Here is a 23772-nt window from a genome sequence, read left to right on the forward strand (position 1 = left end):
TTGTGTTGTCACCATTATACTTTTACCAACTTGCTTGCTACTCAAGAAGACAAAGCACCTACTTTTGCCTCCGTGCCTTTGTCCATGCTCCTCCTTCAGCGTCGAATGCCCCCTTTGTCTTGGTTCACGGTGAGCATCTCCTCATTTGTAAAAACTCAGTCTGAGTATCATTTCCTCAGCAAGTACCACCTGTCTCTCTGGACATTATTAGGTGACCCTCATCTGCATTCCCAGAGTAGCACATTGTGGCTATTACCATTAAAACCCTTTTTTGAACAGTGTTGTGATTGCTCTCGTTGTTTTCCCCTGCTTGGCTGTTAGACCCTTGAACTTGAGAGCAGAGACTGTATCTCATTCATTTTTGTTTCCCCAGCAGCAAGCTCAGTGCCTGGTATACATTAAGTGCTCAATAAAAGTTGATGATGGATGAGGCATGTGAATGTGGTTTCTAGTGCTTCTGTACGTCCCTTTTCATTGCTCTCAACCCTTTTCCAGTAGCCTCTGCTCCCTTAAGTGCATTGCATTGCTCTTTTCTGAGGATGTATACTTCAGCAGGTGATTCTTGAAAGACAAAAAGCTTTCAAGAATCAAAGGAATATTTTTTATTTGGAATTTTAGACATTTTGATTTATCGGTGGGGATGTTTTGGGGCAAAAGTACCTACTCCTTGAGCCACTCTATGATAGGCAATTGGCTTCCTCTAAAGTAGGTACAGTAGAAGGGACATATTTATGTATATTAATTAGTCATGGCAGGGAACCACTCTCAGGAGCCCCCAGACAGGAAGACAGGAGCAGGTTCTCTGTTTTGTGGTCTGCGCTGAGCCCGTCTGCCTGCTTATTTGGCATTGCTCCTACAAATAACGGTGAGATGCACAGGAGGGCTAACATTGAAATGTGAGTCATTGGAATGAACGGCTCTGTCTGACTCAGAACTCAGGATCACAGGCCCCTAGACATGCAGACCAGCTTTGGAGGGGTGCTTTGAGGTCTGTTTCCAATTTGTTATTTCTTAAACCCGAGTTTTCCTGCTGACTTGATTAGTGAGAAATGAATGCAGTCACTTTGGTATATTCCTTCACTGTCATATGCTATAGACGGACAGACCACTGACTGAGAGTCAAGGCTTGCATTCTACCACCAAACCTGTCACTGGTTAGCTATATGGCTTGTAGCAAGTGGCTTCAGTTTCCTTGGTCAAAGTTTCCTCATTCATAAATTTAAACAATTGCCTTTTTTTCTCTGTGGTATCTTCTAACGCAAAAACTTTCCAATTCCACCACTTAATATATCTCTGGGTCCCCCTATGGAGTAAAATGGTTTAAAAGATGAGTATCATGAACACAAAGCCATGGTACTCCAAGAGATCAGTTCTCACCCTTGAGTGTGTTACCCTGATCAAACTGAAAAGTTCTAAGGGGAAGGAAAGAGCCTGCACCTGATTATTGCTCTGCAAAGCTCTCCAACCACATGTTGACGACTGACCTTTGTAATCAGTGTTGCCTGAGCTGCTCGGTATATTCTCTGGACGAGTGAGCAGGTGGATGTTAAGAGCCTCCTCACTGATTGCATGGCCTGTTAGCATGTGTATGCGCTGATGAATATGAGTCCTTAGGGGAGAAGGGAAGCCTCCAACTTAACACTTGGAGGAAAGGCCATGGGAAAGAGCACTGGACTAGGAGTCAAGAGCCCTGGTGTCTGGTTCTTTCTAACCTTCCCAATCATCATGCGTCCTTGGATAAACAACGCAGCCCATGTGATGCTTAGTTTCAAAATAAAGAAGATAATCCACATACCAAAAGCTTATCAGGAGATTAAAGAGATGTGAAATTAGTCTTGAAAATGAGTTAGAATGCACAGAGAAACTTTAGTTATTATTATAAGAAATCACGAAATCTTTCAACCAGAAAAAAAAAAAAAAAAATTCCACAGCTGAAATTTGGACGGACAGATGTTGTGAAATTTGAAACACATTTAAGTAATAACAACAAAAGAAAAAGCCCCTTGGGCTTAGTAACAGTTCCAATCTGACTTCTCCTTCACTCTTTATGATTCATTGCTGACTACACAGTGCTGAGATTGGACTTGGCTCTGTGGGCCACAGAAGGGTTCAGGTCCCCCTGACTAGTTTTAATGCACTCGGAAACTATTCATATCCCAGGAACTCCAGGTGTTCTGGGGGAGATGTTTTTCCGGCATTAAAAGTCCCCTGAGGTTGTTTTCTTTAAAAAAAAATAAAATTCCTCCTCCCATATTTCCTTTTGGAAAAAACTCGTTTAATAGAGATAACGTAATTAGATGTGAGATTTCTGCAGATAAGGATTAAACCATTGCTGTTGAGTCGACTCTTACTCATAGTGACCCTATAGGACAGGGTAGAACCTGGTGGATTTGAACTGCTGACCTTTTGGTTAGCAGCTGTAGCTCTTAACCACTACACCACCATGGTTTCCAGATAAGGGTTAAGCATGGCTTAATCAGAGCAAGGAACTTGGCAGAGCAGGTCCTGCAATTCGGTACACTCATTGTCAGCTTGAAGCTCTGTGTCTCAGGACAGCAGTCTTCACTCTTGTCAGCCAGTTCACATACTCATTGGCAAGGGCTGGAGAAGGCCAGCGCTTCTAGCTCCACCACCAGAGGAGCTCCACGGCCATCCAAACCAAACACGAAGCTGTAATTGACTGCATATCTGATGAGCAAGATCTTTACCGAGCACATCTCCTTTCCCTCAAAACCCACCCTTCCCAGCTTGGTGAATAACACCAATATCCACCTAAGCCCCCACACTAGAAATTCAGCAGCAGTTCTACTTCCTCTCCTCATACCCCGTATCTACTTGTTCACTGAATATGTCTTTTTTATTCTCTTCTATTTTCAGCACAATCACCTTAGGTCAGGTGCTATTTGCAATCATTTTGACTTAGATATCACAAGAATGGAGGAGCCTGGTGGTGCAATGGTTCAATGCTCAGTTGCTAACCAAAAGGTTGATGGTTCGAACCCATCCATCAGCTTCACAGGAGAAAGGCCTGGCAATCTTATTCCACAAAGATTTGTTGTTGTTTGTTGTTAGGTGCTCACAAGTCAGTTCTGACTCACAGTGACCCTATGTACAACAGAATGAAACACTGTCTGGTCCTGCAGCATCCTAACAATCATTGAGCCCATTGTTGCAGGTGCTGTGCCAATCCATCTCATTGAGAGTCTTCCTCTTTTTTGCTGACCCTCCACTTTACCAAGCATGATGTCCTTATCCAGGGACTAGTCCCTCCTGATATAACATGTCCAAAGTACATGAGATGAAGTCTTGCCATCCTTGCTTCCAAGGATCATTCTGGCTATACTTCTTCCAAGACAGATTCGTTTGTTCTTCCGGAAGCCCATGGTATATTCAATATTCTTCGCCAACACCATAAATCAAAGGAGTCAATTCTTCTTCTGTCTTCCTTACTCATTGTCCAGCTTTCCCATGCCTATGAGGTGACTAAAAATACCATGGCTTGGGTCAGGTGCACCTTAGTCCTTAAAGTGACATGTTTGCTTTTTAACACTTTAATGAGGTCTTTTGCAACAGATTTGCTTAATGTAATCCCTCGTTTGATTTCTTGACTGCTGCTTCCATGGGTGTTGATTGTGGATCCAAGATAAACGAAATCTTTGACAACTTCCATCTTTTCTTCATTTATCATGATGTTGCTTATTGGTCCAGTTGTGAGGATTTTTGTTTTCTTTATGTTGAGGTGTAATCCATACTGAAGGCTGTGGTCTTTGATCTTCATCAGTAAGGGCTTCAAGTCCTCTTCACTTTCAGCAAGCAAGGTTATGTCATCTGCATATTGCAGGTTGTTAATGAGTCTTCCTCCAATCCTGATGCCATGTTCTTCTTCATATAATCCAGCTTCTTGGATTATTTACTCAGCATACAGATTGAATAAGTATGGTGAAAGGATACAACCCTGACACACACCTTTCCTGACTTTAAACACATAGTATTCCCTTGTTCTGTCCCAGCAACTGCCTCGTGGTCTATCTAAGTATTCCACATGAGCACAATTAAGTGTTCTGGAATTGCCATTCTTTGTATGTTATCCTTGATTTGTTATGATCCACACAGTCGAATGTGTTTGCATAGTCAATAAAACACAGGTAAACCTCTTTCTGGTATTCTCTGCTTTCAGCCAAGATCCACCAGCCATCAGCAATGATATGCTTCATTCCATGAATTCTTCTCAGTCTGGCTTGAACTTCTGTCAGTTCCCTGTCAATGTACTGCTGAAGCTGCTTTTGAATGATCTTCAGAAAAATTTTACTTGTATGTGACATTAATGATATTGTTGGATAACTTCTGCATTCTGTTAGATCACCTTTCTTTGGAATGGGCACAAATATGGATTTCTTCCAGTCGAGTGGCCAGGTAGCAGTCTTATAAATTTCTTGATATAGATGAGTGAGCAACTCCAGCACTGCATCTGTTTGTTGAAACATCTCAATTGGCATTCCATCAATTCCTGGAGACTTGTTTTTTGCAATTCCCTTCAGTGCAGCCTGGATTTCTTCCTTGAGTACTATCGGTTCTTAATCATATGCTACCTCCTGAAATGGTTCAACGTTGACCAAATCTTTTTGGTACAGTGACTCTGTGTATTCCTTTCATCTTCTTTTGATGCTTCCTGCATCGTTCAATATTCTCCCAGTAGAATCCTTCAAAATTGCAACTCAAGGCTTGATTTTTTCTTCAGTTCTTTCAGCTTGATAAACTCTGAGTGTGTTCTTCCCTTTTGGCTTTCTAACTCCCAGTCTTTGCACATGACGGCCTAGAAAACTCTGTGGGGGCAGTTTTACTCTGTTACATGAGCTCTCTATGAGTCAGAATTGACTCCACAGCACTCAATGACAACAACTGCAAGAATGGAGATGCAGGTGGGGAATAAACTGGAAACATATTTACAATATGCCTTCCATTGAACATCCTTTATCTCACTGAATTTCTCAGACAAATCTATGATGAAGGCACTGATATCCCCATTCTAGGATTGTAATGATAATGGAGTCATTTCTAATTAAGCATTAATTATGTGCTAGGCAACATTCTACACTTATTTTTTGCCCCCCTTTACAATGCTGTCACCTTGAGTCTTGTATTGAATTTTTCCATGGTTTTCTCTCATCTTCTTTTCTGTGCCCTTGGTCTTAGATGGAAGGTGAGAGGTTCCATCCCTGCTTATCAAAAGCTCCATGCTTATGTCCTGATGTTCAAAGGCTCAGTACCTTCTTTTTCTCACCTCCTCTCTTACTCAACACACTAACTCTTACTTTTCTTGAAACTTTTTGCTCTTGTCCATTTCCTCTCACGAGTCTTCCCCACCCTCCCAGCCTGTTCTAGTTCCTCTTTTGGACACCTGGCAGCTACTTCTTGCTTTAGGGTAAACACATTGATGTTTCTATTTTGTAGGAACTCCCTATCTCCCAATAGCAAGAAGCAGTCTTAGCAAGATGTTTGTAAAAGTGATTTGGTCTCCCCTGGAAAAGGGGTGGGCATAGGTCTGAGGCTGAGCAAACAAGACTCTCTCTTTGGAATCTGTGCCTTAAAGTGGAAAGATTGGAGCCTGTTTATTCTGATAATAGTCCCTGCTCCCCAAATCCCAGGGACAGCCTTTGCTCTTAGCTTTCCAAGACTAGTTTTTGATCTCCTGCACTTTCCCAGAGCCATCTAAATAATCCAACCTCTTCCTTTTGTACTTTAGTAAGCCAGAATTCACTTCTGTTTGCAAAGAACCCTGATCAATACTAGGGCCCTCCTTAGAGGGAAGCCCACATGTTCTGCTTACTGTCTAATAGCCCAAATCACATTATGATGGTCTGGGCTCAGTTCCCACTCTCGCTCCCACTCAGCTGTGTTTTTGCCCCTAACGAGTGAACTCTTTGAGTGTACAGAGAGAGCTTTGCTTATCTCTGTGTCATCAGTGTTGACTCTGAGACTCCCACAAGGAATGTACTCAATACTTGATTGCTGAATTAATGAACCCCTGGAGAAGAGAGACCACGGGACTGTGGTTTGATAGAGGCAGGCTGACTACAGATAGGAGACAAATCACATACCCACGCAGCAGATGGAAAAAGAGAACTTGCCCAAAAAGTCTGGAATAGGAGAATGAAGGGATCTACTTTGAAATGGTGAAACTGAATAAGGCAAGTTTAAGATAAATAAATAGTTATTCCACTTAATGCAATGGGAAGTAAATTCATCTTACTTATTCCCAGAGAGGATATATAATAAAAATATAAGAGATTTCCTGAAAAATTAGATAAGTGCCCAGATGACAAACTAATAAGGGATTTGCAAGGAAGACTGGTATGGCTGGAGTGTTTTCTAATATTTAAGGTTGGAATGATGCAATCACTCCCCCTTGGAGCTCCAGTTGTGGCCTGCCATCAGAGGTCAGGATAGAGCCATGTGTGCACAGGCTCTGGCTCCAAAGCACCCCCTCCTTCTCCCCCAGAGACTTCCCTGAGGAGACCAAAACCAGCAGGCACATTTTCCCCCTCTCTCCAGTTTATTCATAGAATGCTAGAACCAGAGGAGCCATTGGAAGCCTGCAGCCCAGTGCTTAAATTCCAAGATACGCTTAAGTCAATCATGCTAAAGGGATTCAGAATACTGGGAAATGCAACGAATTCTAAAATCTACTTATTTAATTTTGAAAATATACATACAATGAGATCTGTGAGAGCTGGAACTTGACAGGATTGCCCTGTTTTTCCTGGTCTCGAAAGTTTTCTGCCTTTGACAGGGTACAGTCTTACCACTTCTCTATCAGTCTCAATTACTGGAAAATATTTGAGTTTTCCTTCTCTGACAGGTTTCTGATTTACACAAGTTCTGGCTTTTGCAGGTTTTACTATATATAAAATTCTCCATGGAAAGCATTTTTTCCAGCCATGGTTTCATAGAAAGAACATTGACCTAGCTCTGGTCCCAGCTGATTGGATAATTCATTCTACTTCTTGGAGTCTCAGCTTCCTTAGCTGCAAAAAGGGATAACAATATGTTGTTTTAACCTCACATATTTGAGATGAAAGTACAATGAGATAGAGAATGGGACAACCTTCTGGGAAACAAAAATGTTATTACTGTCATTAACATTTCTACTTCCCACCCCTCCATTCTACTCTTAGTCTATAGCATCCATCTCCTTCAACATCTTCACCGTGGAATACTAATCTTAAAAATAGACTGGGAGAACAGGGAATATCTGGAGGTTTTATTCATCCCCTTTTCTCCTAATCCCCTCCCCAAGCCTCCACAACAATGTAGGCCCCTAAGGAGCAGGGATTAGTGGTCACAGATCCTCCAGAAAGTCTGTTCTGTAAACTTATCCGTCTAGTCTCTGTTATTTTATTACCTTTTGGTATAATCTGTGTCAAGTCTTGTCCCATTCATAGGCTTATTTAAAACAAAAATCTTTGCCTTACCTCTAGGACTTGGGGCAAAGTATTGAAAGGCATATATAATGCATGCTGTTGTTATTAGATGTTTATGGTTATAATTAGCATCTTCATCATCACCGTTATCCTCAGCTTTGTTTAGGGTGGCTCTCATAACCCCAAACTGTAAAACATAAATAGTACCGTCGTATTTTTATGCTAACATGCATTGGAAACCAAACTAAAGCAAACCCATTGCTGTTAAGTGGATTCCAACTCATGGCGACCCCAAGTGTTACAGAGTTGAACTGCTCCATAAGGTTTTTTAAGCTGTAATCTTTACCAAGCAGATCACCAGGCCTTTCTCCCATGGAGCCACTGTGGGGTTTGAATCACCAACCTTTAGGTTAGTATTCAAGTGCAAACTGTTTGCACCACCCAGGGACCTTTGCATTGAAAAGCTGTAAGAGCTAATCTCTCCTTTTCCTTCCTGGCTTTTTACAGCATTGCAGTTACCTGCTACTTAGAAGTCTCTGAAGCACCAAGATGCCAGAGCCTGCAACTTTAGAAAGGACAAGTGAAATCAACCCACTCTAGGGTTCAGAACCTGACAGCCTGACAGCAAATTGTAGCCTGTAGCTGCTGCCTATGAGTCATTGCAGGCAGGAGTATCAACTTGCAGAGATGTGTGTTTTCTCTTCCACAATACAGTTTATGGAGGTGGTATAATTGTACGATGATGAGCATGTTTGAATGGGTGATGGAAATAATTTTCAGCATGACAATGATGCCTGTGAGTGTTAAGCATTTTGATGTCTCTATATTTTGTTTTCCTTTATTAAAATTTCTTTACAGATTCAGTAGAGAGGGTGTATGAGCAAGGAAGAAGGATGGCAGACAGACTTTATACATTATCAAGATAACGATTACCAGCACATACTTTTAAAAAGTATGAAAAGCACTGAACACGTCACACATAACTCTTTCTTAAGTGTTTTGTGAAACAGGTCAGATAAAAATAAAGGAAAAGAACACACACATAAACAAATGAATAAAATGAAAAATTATAAACACTTCTGAAACATACCCATTCATAGTCATGCCGATTCCTCCCTCGCTTCTATCCCACATCCATCACCCTCTTCCCAGGCTAATCCTTGGTGTAAAATTGGCCAGGGCTGTCTGGAAACCCAGGGCATCACAAAACCCAAGATCATTCCATGGCTCTGTAAATCATTTTGATACTCCACTTAGAAAACAATTTTCAATATTTCACTCTCTGGGATTTTCCTAGGCCATTCAGATTCCGTTGGGGAGGCATTTTTGTCCTTCCATTGTCCAAAAGCTAGCTCCAGGATGCCCTGTGTTTTGTTGGTGCCATGGTGTGTGTTTCTCTGCATTTTTGTTGCATTCCATTGACATCAGCCCCTGTGGCCCTGGTTCATAAGTAAGGCAGGCATGATATCCAATGGCTCAAGCCCATGCTTCCTCTTTGTGACAATGTTCAAAACATGCACACAGATGATTTGAATTCATCTAAACAGTTATGGGAATGCTGGCCAATTAATCCTTCTATTTTCAGTGACCCTGTTGGAAGCTCTCACCTCCTAGCAGGGTGCTGTCCTCCTCCAGAGCCCTCCTTGATGGTGCAGCCCACTCGGTACTTCTTTGCTCAACTTCTGGATGTTTATTTATTTATACTAGGTTTGTTGCTTTGTGGATGCACTGAAGTCTTTCTAGCCTGTCTTGGTGCTGCTTCCCTGTTATCAGACTGTCTATTTCAAGTCCTCTAAGGAAAGACAGTATGTTTTCTTTCTCTTTCATCTATCCTCTTCTCATCTTCCCAACTTTCCCTTTCTTGTAGTCTTTCCTTCATTCTCCCAGTCTCTCAGCTTCACATCCAGAAAAAGTCACCGTATCTCTCACAGTTCAGTTACAGAGAATAGAATCCACTCTAGTTTAAGCAACAAGGGGCTTACTAGGTATTAAGTGACTTATAAATTAGGTTGGCATGCTGCTTCAGAAGTTACTGAAGAATCCACAGCTCCCTGGACTTCCCTCTGCTGCTGTGACCCACTGGAGGTTTCAGTGGGCTCCCCTGTCTTAACCTTTTTCGCTCAGCTCTTGATGCTACTCTCCAGACATCCCAGGTACAAGTTTAGCCATTTGACCTGGCCATTTACTTTTCACAACACTAATTTTGTTTCCTACAATTTAAATCCCTGTACCAATAATCATGGAGTCCCTGGGTGGTGCAAATGGTTAAGTACTTGACTCTTAGCCTACAGGCTGGTGCTTCAAACTCACCCAGGAGACAGGCCTGGTGATCTGCTTCTGAAAGATCATAGCCTTGAAAATCCTATGGAGCACAGTTCTACTCTGTACACTTGGGAACTCTGTGAGTCGGAATCCACTCGATAGCATCTAACAAGAACAATAACAACATGCCAGTAATCATGAGATACCTTTAGTTGGATACCAATTGTAGACTGGTTTAGGCTCCATCCCAGAGGAGGCAAATTGGCATTTAGCAGGCAGAACTGTGATACAGATACATTTTGCTTGGCATGAACTGTGTTTTATAAACTTGATCCAACATTGCAAATTAGATTTCACATGAAAAGTTAGATATCCAGGTTGTATTGAAAAAGTACAAGATCTGGCAACCAGAGTCTACATTTCCACATGGCAACACATGGCTGGAAGTAAGCAGTAACAGCCCTCTATAAATGGGCCACGTGCTCTCTAGTTCTGAGAACTCCCTCCATTCTTATTATGTAACACTGACAATATGGTCTATGTAGGCTTTTGAGTTTGAGACTCCCGCACAATAATCATAGAGCTATACCATGGGAAGCCACTGGGGAGTTTTACACAGGAGAATGATATAATCTGAATTGCATTTAAAAAATACCACTCTGGATGTTTTGTGCATAACAGACTGTAATGTGGCAAAAATGGAAGAAGGGAAACCAATATTAAATGCCTGTTAACATGAATTAAGATAATCTAGACTCATACTTGATCTGTAGTGATAGCCTACTCCATGGTGGGTCCTGGGTAGCATCTGAGCCAGAAAATTGGTCTTCCTGCTTTCATAAATACTTTCTCCAATTATGCTTATATGAAAGTTGTAAGTGTTCTCATCTCTGCTCCTGTTTCCTCCTCCCTCCCAACTCTTACCTCTCTTCACCTCTGATCCATTACCTGGCTGAGATTCATAGTGGAGGTTGATACTACCTCCTCTGTATTAGAGTTCTGTGCTTTCAAGGCTATGCTGGTCAAGGAGTGATGGATTCCTTGTCTCCTTTGCTCAGCTGAGGTGAGATTGTCCTTTTCAACCTGGAACAGTTTGGTCATTGAGGATCTGGTAGGCAGAGACGTTCAGATATGCAGGTGCATTTCTGTATTTCACCCCAGTCTTGTTGGGTTTACTTGATTTGGAACACATTCGCCTACCAGCTGAAAAGGCTAGTGATCATCTGCTCCCTTACTAGCTGAAAACACTAGTGATCATCTGCTCCCTGATGCCACCATCAAGCCAGGAGCCCCTCAGCTTCTTGCCACATTTATTGGAAGACCTCTTTCTGGTTTTATTTCAGCCTCTGCCATGTGATAAAACACTCACTGGGTTCCTAATTCCTTCCAGGATATTTCCAGCATTTGCACTTTCACGGGTCCTTTCTGATACCCATTCAGGTGCCACTTTCAGTAAGTGCCCTTCCAGAATTCAACTGCTTCATTTTATACAGGCAATGTCACAAAATCATTCACCAGCAGTAAGAGGAAGGTTATTCTCTGATACTGCTATTTGCCTTAAGGCTAGAATCTCAGACAGCCAGAGTGTTTAACATGAACTAAATTGCATCTAAGAAATGCTATTTAATGATGATTAAAGCAATAGTAATTAAAGTGAAAAGAGGGCTCTACCCATACATATGGAACATGAATGCTCTCAATTAATCAACTCATTATTATTAAATATTTATTGAACACCCACAGTGCACGAGGCATGAAGTTCTGAGAGAACACGCCAAAGACAAGGTCCTTACCCTTTGGGAACTTGTGATCTACAGCAAATTAGACTTCAACTCGTGACAGTGTGCTCTGGCTGTGGCTCTCTGTAGATAAAGCAAAGGCTGAAATTCAAAGCATCTCCGAGCTCCAATTTAATCAACTGCTCACTACACTACTCATACTTCAAATTCTCTGCTTTACTCTCTGATAGCTAAAGAGTGAACACTCCTCCTTTTCTTTAAGACTTAGCAAAGCACTCACCTCCTCTGTGAAGCCCATCCAGACCCTCCCAGCAGTGTTGATGTCTCGTTTCATACTTCTAACAGCACTATGTGTGTCTATTAAACTCTTCATAATTCACTTCATGCACTTCTTCCCAAACACCATTAGACTCTGAATTCTGGGACACTTGAAACATATTTTTTTCATCTTTATATTGGTAATGTTACTCCTTGTAGACTAGATATCATTCTTGAGAATCTGATGATCAACTGCTCTTTCATTTAGTAAACTGAAAACACATTCTATGCTAGCCATGTTTGGGGTATACACCTGTACATATGGCAGACCCTTTACTTGACAACACATTAAGATTTAGCAAAGAGGACAGATGATAAACAAGTATTAGAAGAATATAGGATGGCTGTTATGCCAGAAATATAAAAGGGCCATCCTAACTTAAACATCCTGGAAAACCTCCCTGCCGAAGCAACCTAAGGAGCCCAAAGATCGGCTGCTAACCAAAAGGTTGGCAGTTCAAATCCACTAGCTGCTCCTTGGAAACTCTATGGAGGCAGTTCTACTCTGTCCTATAGGGTCGCTATGAGTCAGAATTGACTTGACGGCAGTGGGGTGGGTAAAGTGACCTAAATGTGGAAATAATGAAAATCAAGAGCAAGGCTAAAGGGGAAGGGGTTGGAAGGTTGTGGTCCTGGAATTGGAGACCACACTCTGAATGTCTGGAGACAGGAGATAGTATTGGCTCTTACTCACCTCCCACAAATATGAGACTCATTTAAGCTTTGCTTAAACTAAAATAGATCCCCTCTCTGGGAACGTCCTCATACATGGTCACACATGGTCTGCTTATTCTACTTCTCCCCATTCTTCAAAACCAAAATTTAATCTCTCCTTTCCTCTGTGGAACTTTATCTACTGATTCCAGACCATGTCACTATCACTCTTTTGGGACATCTTTAATCTACTCATTTAACACTTAAACAAATTCTGTCATTCATTTATAGTTATATATAGATATATATATATAAAATGAAAAAAAATTTCTTTTAACCTTCTTTTATTTTTGTTAATCATTTTGAAAAATATAGGAACTGAAACCAATCATGTTTGGTTTCTTTCCTTATCATTTCCACCCCATTCAGGAATGGTTCTATGTTCTTACAACTGGAAGAGACAAAACAGAGCTGACATGGAGATCCCAAAAGCTGCCAGGATGGGGAAAATGAGGCTGCTTTTGTCCTAGGCATAGAGATTAGGTGTGGAGGTGGAGGTGTGGTGGTGGTGGTGGTGGTGGTGACTGAACTAGATTCTTATTGGTCTGTCTTTTGGAATATCTTTCATCATATTATTCTCTATTTCTTTTTTATTCTTTCTTCTCCAATCCTGGGTGAGGCAGTAGCTTTGGTACATCATCCGCTATCCCAGCCATGATTTTGGAATTGTCATTGTTCCCCATTGATAAACTCAATGTAGATTTTCCCTGTGAAGGTCTCCTTGTCCCTTTTTCGATACTTCTGGGAATGTTCTTATTGTGAGCTATACTGTGCCCAACTCAGTCAAAGAAAAATAAATTCTTTACCACAATGACGTGGTCATTCAATTGCGCATCAAACACCTTCTAGTGGGACTATATAAAGCAGATCTCTGAAAATTTTAACACCAGGCATAGGTGTCCTCATCCTTGATGGGCACTTGGTAGCAAGGACTACTTGTACATCTCTGCCTGGACTAGGGTTGGAGCATAGGACTGCAGATTCACGTCATCATCCAGGGCTTAGGCCACCTGGCCTTCCAATGGGTTATTAAGGGAATGGACTCATGCGTGTCTTTGCTACCAGTATTGACAGCCTAAGTGATGTTCTCGGGCTGCCTGACCCTCAGCAGTTGGACACTACAGTGGGGCCATCCTCCCCCCATCCATGGCCACCTGTCAGGTTGCCCTAGATTCAGAAAAACAGTGTCAATGGCCATTCTTCCCCAGCATCTGGAGATCTGTCACTCTTGAGTCTCTTTACACATTCCATCTTACATTTTTAATTGCATATTTTATTTGTGTTATCTTTTCTTCCCCTTACTGTATCTTGACTATATGGTAGAATGTCTTAAATTCAGAGATTGTGTCTCACAGTTCTCTAATGTTGCATTTAGTATGGAGTACTGGATTCAACACACTTTAGATATCTAGTAAGTATTTTTTTGTCAGAATAAATTAATAGGTACAAATGAAAACAAGAGACAGATTAAATCCAATGGCAAATAAAGATTCTTATTCAAGCTCTTAAACAAACCAAAAAAAGGAAATCACCTTTGAGATAACACATTTCATGAAATGTCTTTATCTTATCAACACAATTCAGTCCCATGGACTAGACTAAGCATGTTGCAGCTTCAAGGTGAGGCCATTCATGAGGCAATGCTTGATCTAGTTTCTAAGAAAAGGCACATGCCCTATTTTGTTCAGACAAATGCCTCAGGTCTGCTTGTTCAGATTACAGAAATATTATTCTTTCTTAAGAGAAGCAGGACTTATTTGGGTCTGTCTTCACAGTAGGGAGCTGTGAAGAGACTTAAGCATTCCAAGTGGCTCTTCTGAAGGATTTTTATTGTCTATGTGTGGCCAATTACAGCACACCCGATAAGAGAAGTAGTACATTCACTTTTAAGTTGAGAAAGTCAAGGCTCAGAAAGGTTAAATGATTTGCTTAAAGCCACAGCTACACAAAGCTGACTCCAACATTCTCCAGATTTTATCAACTCTATGCATGGATGCCTGCTGTTAAGACAAAACAGTGCTCTCTGGAGGGCTCTGGGAATGAACTTCCCTCTTGGCTGGGTCAGGCCTGAGGTTTCACGCATTGTTCCATCTTGCCCTGGAAGGTGGTTTTTCCTGAAGCCCCTTTCAAACTATCCCTGTAATAATTTCCATCCTGAATCCCAGAAAAATTCAGAACATGGGTGGGGACTCTGTCCTTTCTGGCTTGTTGCTATTTACTTAATGATTAATCCTTCAGCACTGCCTTGTTAAATAGAAGGGTAATATTTTCCTTCTGTCTGAACTGGACAGGTTCCCAGTTCCAGTCAGGTACCTTCAGGCCATGGAGCTGAAGATATATAATATGCCTTTTGTGTTGGTCTTTGGAAACTGAACTTGGGTGGGTGAGTGGGCAGGGGTGGGGAAGGGGGGTGAAGGATGCTCCAAGCAATGGATTTCCTTCTGTCTCTTGGCTCTAGGGTCAAGTGGAAGACTTAGCCCAGATTTTAAACTCTCAGGGTAGAGAGAATAGTGTATCAATCCCCTCATATGTGTGTGTTTATATTTTCCCTAAATGCCTTAGGCAACTGAAAAATCAAACCTCCTTAATTCTTACTATTGTTGCTGCTGAATTTACAAATAATTACTTATAATATGATAGTTATGAGTGAATTGTCAATGTCTACAGTGTGGTTGCATTTGTTAAAAATAATTCCAATCTGGGCACCTAAATATTCCTTTCTAACTTAGATTGAATTAGCTGCCAATAGGAAGATGGAAAAAATGTGAGAGAGAAAAAAATTGATGCCACAGGCAAGTTGGGAAATGGTTTTGCATCCAGGCCCTTAGTGACCTGGAAGAAAGGAAAGTTAAACCAGGCCAAAGTGAGGAAAGAGACTTTCTACAGAGGAATATTAGCTTTTTTGTAGATATTGTTGTTTTGTACCGCCTATGAGAGGGGAAAAATTAAGTTGACTTTGGGATATTTATGTGCATACATTGACTGGTTTGAGGGTGGGAGCTTGACTGTGTGTCTGAATGACATGGGCTTGTGGGATTTCCATGTGAGTGTGTGAAGAGGTTTGCTTTCATATTGTTCCCTATAGAGACTCTCGGTGGCAGAACAGTAAAGCGCTGAAAGGTTGGTGGTTTAAAATCACCCAGAGGTGCCTTGGGAGACAGGCCTGGTGATCTGCTTCTGAAAGGTCACAGCCTTGAAAATCATATGGAACAGTTCTACTCTGCACATATGTAGTCACCATGAGTTGGAACTGACTCAACAGCAATTAACAACAACAACATTGTCCCCCTAGGGATTAATCATTTTTTGGTCACCCTCACTTGACAGAGTTGGGTGCTGTTAGGGATCAAACTTTCATAATTCTTATTTTTCTGTCATATTTTGATTATTGGACTGAGTTGGTATTGTTCTTAAAGTATTTCTAGAAAACCAAAATGCAAAAAAACAAACAAACAAAAAAATCAAAGACAAACCCCTAAAGAAGAAATCTGGAGACATAGCTGTGTTTTGCAAAACTATACCATCTGCAACCAAGTAAGACCAGGCGTATCACCTCCATCAGGGCACATATAGCTCTAGAATAAAAATGGCTGATCAGGGATATGGGTTGAAGGCAATAGTCTTGATGTAGCATCCTTCTTGATGAGTCTTAAGCACCACTTTTTCAATGAAGCTTTGACCACTGTTGCATGTGAATCTCTTTTCCTGAATCCCTATAACCCTTATAAGCCATACACGTACTTTTTTTTTCATGTCTTATGTACACATTTTTTTTCTTCAATAAGTAAACATACTGAGAAAAAATACTTTGTCTAAAAATCTTGTATACACTACAGGACCTAGCACAAAACCATGGACATTGTCCTTGCCTAGAAAATATTGATGATTCTATGATGTGATTAAGGTCCCTGAGTGGTGCAACCAGTTTGAGTACAACTGCTAAAGACCGGCGGTTCGAACCCACCCAGTGGTACCATGAAAGAAAAGTCCTGGCGACATGCTTCTGTTAAGATTACAGCCAAGAAAACCCTATGGAGCAGTTCTATTCTGTAACACAGGGAGTGGCCATGAGTTGGAATCAACTCATAACAACAAAAACAACAGCAGATTATTTGATTGAGTTCTACATCATTAAAGAAATAGTGTTCAGCACTCTAAATATAGTCATCCAGAACTCGTTTTGCCTCAGATATTTGTAGAAGTTTGTGCAATTCTTGGGCACATGGAAAGAAGTAGATGACATGACTCCTGTTCTTGAGTAAATTTATAAAGGGGAATATATTCTGTATATTTTACCCATCCTTAGAGAAATAGCTATAGACTTTAGGCAGGGAATGAATAAATTTTTTGAAATAAAGTTGCCTATTATTACTGTTGGGTCAATATTTCTCTTGGTAGCCCTTGGGTTTATGTAATGTAATGAAATCAGTTCTGTTCATTTCGTCAGAGGTGAAAAGAACAAGAATATCCCAAAGAAGCATATCATAAAGTACTCCATTTTGTCTGGTTTTGATATGTTTAGATATTTAATATTTAATTGAGTGAGTATCCCATGCCAGGTATTGGGTTATATGTTGAGAATACAAAGACAATTAGGTTACAATCCCTACCTGTCTAGTTATCAAGACATTTGAGTAGCTAGTACATTTTCCTGCTTAGTTGTGTTTTGTAGAAGTAGAAACAGAACTCAGTTCATGGAGGTTGTCATAAAGCATGTTAAGAATCATGGGAGGAGTTTGTTAAGAGTCTTCTTGCCTCGGTTATCTCATTTATAAAATGAGGTTTATGATGCGTATCCTTCTCAACTAGCTGGATTACTATTAGAAGGAAATGAGATAGATAGATGCCAAAGCTCTCTAGGAGGTTATCAACCTTTCTCATCGTAAGATATTGTTTTTAGTGTTCTCTAATTCCCACTGAGTGGCACCACCATTTCAGTAGCCAATTCCTACAGACAAAAGAGTGGTGGCTGTTGGCCTCTGAGACACTGACATTTGGAACTGAATTCATCCCAGGACCTACATATGGCTTGAGTCTAACTTGTGGGCTAGGAACCAATGAGAAGGAGCAACAATCCCCTTTTAAGGTTCATGGTCTGTCTGCTTCTCAGCAGTTCCTTGGCAAAGTTCCCTGGTAAAAAGGTATATTCAGAGAGAGACAGCCCCAGAGCAGACGAAGTATACATCTGTGTGTAATGTGATGTAATTCTCCAATTTACATACCTATCTGGGATGCTTGAATGTTTCCAAACCACGTTGGGGGAAGGCCCATAGGTTTTAAAAAGGAAATTTTATGAGGTTCCTCTAGAAGCCATGTAAATGTGTGTCCAGAACTCACTCCTTATAGTTCTCCCTCTGTTAACTACTCACTGTATGCTACACATTTGACAAAACGGAGCAAGTGCCAAATCATGGCAGCTAATTTTCTGGGCTTGATGATTTGGCATGCCTATTACTTAACCTTCATGGATGAGGGAGGACCTAAATGTTGAAAAGATGGGTGGTCCAGGAGTGAGATCACCAGTTAAGTTTCTCTTTTTTGGGCTGAGACCAAAGTGGTTATTAAGAGTCCTAGTGAAGATGGCAAAAATCCTTCTATCTGCTGTCCAGCCCCTGGACAGTCCTCTACTCTGCCAGTTCAGAGCAACATATGGATTACTCAGTACAACTCATTTGTTACCTCCTCCTCTTTTTCCTGGTATTATGATTATGCTCTCTTCCTGTTTTTCTCTTCCTCTGAGTCTTAGATAAAACGTTCCATCTCCATTTGAAAGGTCAACTTTATAAATCTGGGCTGCTGTATAGTTTACTCCCTGCCTCACAAAATCTAACTCTGTCACAAGTTTTTTTCCTCTTTTTCATTTTTAATCTTACCTTCTTATTTATCTCTCTTAATACATGCTTTTGTCTTTCATGACTTAAAAAAGAAATCACCCTTTAGAATGAATATTTACTGATGCCTTATATCTTACTGGCCCTGTTGGAAGTGCTTTACATGCCCTAACTCATTTAATCCTTATAATAACCCTTGAGGAAGCTACTATTATCTCCATTTTAGAGATGAAGGAACTGAGGCACAGGGTGGTAATCTCGGTGTGCTTAAGGTCAGGTAGCTAGTGGGGAATGATGGTTTTGGGATTTGAATCCAGGAAGTCTGCCTCTAATTCCCATGTTTTATAATCACTACATATGTACAGCTTTTCTCCACTCCTACTGTTCCTTCCCATTACTGTCTTCTCTTCATAGTCTCTAGAAATTGTCTCAATTTCCAGCCTTGACTTTAATACCACTCCCTACAACCCCTTAGCATCTCTTATGCACTACCACTACTTTATTGAAATCTCCTTCTCAAGGCCATCTGTAAATTTCAAATTATCTGTTCTATGGTCAAGTTCTGGTTCTTTTTGATATATCTGAAATATCAGCCCAGTCCTTTTCTCTAGTTATATTTCTTATCACCTCATCACTGTATGCATGTCACCTAGAGTGCCATAGAGAGATTAATCCCCAGCAGAGTGTTATAAGAATTGGAAAGTTGAGGTGACTAGTACTTCAACCCAGGTTTTCAATGATACGTTCCAAAACTACAGTTTGATTGGACTTGATGACAGTTCTTGAGGAGAAATAGAAAAAGAAGTCAAAGGTGACTCCAAGGCTTTAAACCTGGGTCACAGATAAGAATGTTAGAAAGTTAAGAAACTCAAGGAAAAGAGCTGATTTAGAACATAACATGTTTAATTTTAAAATTTTAGGTTAAAAGTACTGATAGTCAACCCAGATGAAAAGGTCCATCTTAGCAGTTGGAAATATGAATGTAAAATTTATGAAGGATATGGGAACCGAAGATACAGATGATAGTATTTGAGTGATGTTTGCCGAAGCCATGGAAATAGGTGAAATTGTAAGAGAGAATATTGAGAACAAAAAATATTTTTCACAGTGGCTCATTACATGACAAACAAAACACAATTTAAAATTTAAAGCCTTCTAGAATCTGGCAACAAACCTTTCAGTTGAATTCAGTTCAACAATTGAGTGCTTCTTATGCCAACAACAGAGGATAAGAGTATAGACACATTTAACAGTTAGGGTCCTTGGTTGAAAACAGTAGAGACAAAACTTGGTAAATTGAGCAGAAAGAAATTTATTGGAAGGATATTGGATAACTCCAAGAATAATTGGGAAGGCTGAAGAACTAGTCTCAGAAAGTGGGCAGAAGTTATGGTAGGCAAATCTTCCAGAAATATACCCAAGGAGATGCCACAGAAGGAATCTGGTCTACACTACTAGGCTTAGCCAGTAGAAGTTGCCTCTGAGATGCTAAGAGATGCATGCCACCAACATTGTTAGAAGACCTTCCAACTTGCTCCCTGTGCCTTTACTTGCTCCTAATTTAAAGTCCTAGGGAAAATACCCATTGATTAAGTTTCAATGATATACTTGTGGTGTAACTTCCAGGAGCTAGAAAAGATGCATTTGTCTTTCTCCAACGGAGTGAGTTTAAATACTGGGTGGCCCAAAAGGCAAATGTCCACTACCGTGGCTATCTTCTCACAACTTATGGATCTTGTGAATGAGAAAGGCATATAATAAAATGTGCAAAGTGAGATCACTTCGTATAGCACAAAAAACCCCAAACCTGTTGCCTTCGAGTTGATTCTGACTCATAGCAACCCTATAGAACGTGTAAAGCAAATATTAATTTTCTTTTACATCACCTGGCTCTTACATTTTGACCAACTGATCAGAGTTAAACTCTTTTTGGTGTTTAGGAAGCTATTTCTCCTTCACTTCTACCTGTTGGAAACCAATCTTTCCCTTAAGTCATAACACATATACCATGCCCTCTATGAATATGAATATTCTAGCTACCCATGATCTCCTTCTCTTGTGATTTTTTTGTTATCACTTTTGTGAGACTACTCCCTAAAAGAATAATAATTGTGTTATGTCTCTTAGATACCAAAACCAACCCAGTTACCATTGAGTCCATACCTGGTGATCCCATGTCTATCAGAGTAGAACTGTGCTCCATAGGGTTTTTGATGGATGATTTTTCTCAGAAATAGATTACCAGGACTTTTTTCCAAGGTGCCTGTTAGATACTTTGGACTAAAATAGTACAGGCATAGCTCAGAGATATTTCAGACCACCACAATAAAGCAAATATCACGATAATGTGAGTCACACTAATTTTTGGTTTCCTAGTGCATATAAAAGTTATGTTTACACTATACTGTAGTCTATTAAGTGTGCAATAGCATTATGTCTAAAAAAAACAATGTACATATCTTAGTTAAAAAATACTTTATTGCTTAAAAATGCTAACCATCATCTGAGTCTTCAACAAGTTGTAATCTTTTTTCTGGTGGATGGTTTTGCCTTGATGTTAATGGCTGCTGACTAAACAGGGTGGTGGTTGTTGAAGGTTGAGGAGGCTGTGGCAATTTCTTAAAATAAGACAACAATGAAGTTTCCTGCATCAATTGACTCTTCCTTTCACGAAAGATTTCTCTGTAGCATGCGATGCTGTTTGATAGCATTTTACCCACAGTAGAACTTCTTTCAAAATTGGAATCAATCCTCTCAAACCCTGGCACTGCTTTATCAACTAAGTTTATGTAATATTCTAAATTTTTTTGTTGTAATTCCAACAATTTTCACAGCATCTTCACCAGGAGTATATTCCATCTCAAGAAACTACTTTATCTGCTCATCCATAAGAAGCAACTCTTTATCTGCTAAAGTTTTATCATGAGATTGCAGCAATTCAGTAATATCTTCATGCTTCCCTTCTAATTCTAGCTCCCTTGCTATTTCCACCACGCTTGCAGTTACTTCCTCCACTGAAGTCTTGAACCCCTCAAAGTCATCCATGAGGGTTGGCATCAACTTCTTCCAAACTGCTAATGTTGATATTTTGACCTCCTCCCATGAATCATGAATGTTCTTAATGACATCTAGAATGGTGAATCCTTTCCAGAAGATCTTCAATTTACTTTGACCAGATCCATCAGAGGAATCACTATCTACAGCGGCTATAGCCTTACGAAATGTATTTCTTAAATAATAAGACTTGAAAGTCAAAATCACTCCCTGAACCATGGGCTGCAGAATGGATGTTGTGTTAGCAGGCATTAAAACAACATTAATCTCCTTGTACATCTCCATCGGAGCTCTTGGGTGACCACGTGCACTGAAAATGAGCAGTAATACTTTGAAAGGAATCTTTTTCTCTGAGCAGTAGGTCTCAAGAGGGGGCTTAAAATATTCAGAAAACCATGCGGTAAACAGATGTGCTATCATCCAGGCTTTGTTGTTCCATTTATAAAGCAAAGGAAGAGTAGATTTAGCATAATTCTTAAGGGCCCTAGGATTTTCAGAATGGTAAATGAGCACTGGCTTCAACTTAAAGTGATCAGCTGCATTAGCCCCTAATGAGAGAGTCAGCCTGTTCTGTGAAGCTTTGAAATCAGGCATTGACTTCTCTCTAGCTATGAAAGTCCTAGATAGCATTTCCTTCCAATATAAGGTTGTTCTGTCTACACTGAAAATCTGTTGTTTAGTGTAGTCACCTTCATCAATTTTCTTAGCTAGATCTTCTGGATAACTTACTGCAGCTTCTACATCAGCACTTGCTGCTTCACCTTGCACTTTTATGTTTGAAGGTGACTTCTTTACTTAAATCTCATGAGTCCGCCTCTGCTCGCTTCAATCTTTTCTTCTGCAGCTTCTTCATCTCTCTTAGCCTTCATAGAACTGAAGAGAGTTAGTGCCTTGCTCTGGATTGGGCTTTGGCTTAAGGGAATGTCGTGGCTAGTTTGATCTTCTATCCAGACCACTAAAACTTTCTCCTATTATCAATAAGGCTGTTTTGCTCTTATCATTGGTGAGTTTACTAGATTAGCACTTTTCATCTCCTTTAAGAACTTTTCCTTTGCATTCACAATTTGGCTAACTGTTTGGCGCAAGAGGCCTAGTTTTCAGCCTCTCAGCTATTGACATGCTCCTCAGTAAGCTTAGTCATTTCTAGCTTTCAGTTAAAGGGTGAGACATGTGACTCTTCCTTTCACTTGAACACTTAGAGGCCACTATAGGGTTATTAACTGGCCTAATTTCAATATTGTCATGTCTCAGGAAATAGGGAGGCCTGAGGAGAGGGAGTGTCGTGGGAGCAGTCAGAACACACATGACATTTACCAATTAAGTTCATTGTCTTACATGGGCGTGGTTTGTGGCACCCTAAAACAATTACAATAGTAACATCAAAGATCACTGATCACAGATCACCGTAATAGATATGATAATAATGAAAATGTTTGAAATATTGTGAGAATGACCAAAATGTAACATAGGGACACAAAGTGAGCACATACTGTTGGAAAAATGGCACAGATAGACTTGCTTGACGCAGGGTTGCTACAAGTCTTCAATTTATAAAAAACGCAATATCTTCGAAGCACAATAAACTGAAGTGCAATAAAATGAGAACATACCTGTACATGCATAACACAAGTATTCAATAGGCATTAGTTAGGTCCTAGAGGGATGCAAGATTGCTAAAGGAGGTATATAAACCAATTAACTACACAATTCTTAATCCTCCTACCCACACAAAGAGATTACAAAAGGTTGGGAGTTGATAATTTGAGGATAAATTTTTGGAGAGAGCTGTTGTGCCTGTCCCTTACTCTGATCCAAGAGAGAAGGGATTTAAGGAGACTCCTTGGAAAGCTTAAGGAGCTGGCCAACACCCACTTTCCCACCTGCAGACTTCTTTTCTGCAGCAGTCTGATATGGGGCAAGAGAAGTTTTTATGTTAAAGCCAGTTTGAAGTTTTGATTATTTTATAGGACTGTACATTTTAATTACTAAATCAACATTATTTTGTGTTACTACAAGTGGCTAATAACCAATTTGTATAATGTAAGAATGATCAGTAAAGTCCCTGCTCCCAGGTAGATTTAAAGAGACTGGGTGGTAGTGGTGGAGTAGGGCAGAGAGAAAAAGGTAAGTTGACTACTGATCACACTCCATAGGTCCTGCTTCCATAATGTAATGGTTACCTTTGTCAATAAGCATTTAACAATATTCATGGTTGCAGCAGCCATGTTGGAGTTTGTGCAGAAAAGAGCCTTTCTGGGATTATAAATATCATGGTTCTTCCTGCTCACCAACTGTATACCATGTAGCTCTCCTAGTCACCATCACACTGTTCACAGTTAACACCACAGCTGACCCCTTTATCTAAGAGCATATTGTATCACTCTTTTGAGGTTTACCATGTCAGATGCAGAGTCTGAAATCAGTTTGGTATCT

At 40.3% G+C, this 23772-nt stretch overlaps 1 pseudogene; it reads right to left on the reverse strand.

The window, feature by feature from the left end:
- Nucleotides 1–12839: 12839 nt before the first annotated feature.
- Nucleotides 12840–23564, reverse strand: LOC111821347 (malectin pseudogene; annotated as a pseudogene).
- Nucleotides 23565–23772: the final 208 nt, after the last annotated feature.

The sequence above is a fragment of the Trichechus manatus genome, unplaced genomic scaffold, assembly GCF_000243295.1.
Source record: "Trichechus manatus latirostris isolate Lorelei unplaced genomic scaffold, TriManLat1.0 scaffold00078, whole genome shotgun sequence".
In the NCBI taxonomy this organism is placed as follows: Eukaryota; Metazoa; Chordata; class Mammalia; order Sirenia; family Trichechidae; genus Trichechus; species Trichechus manatus.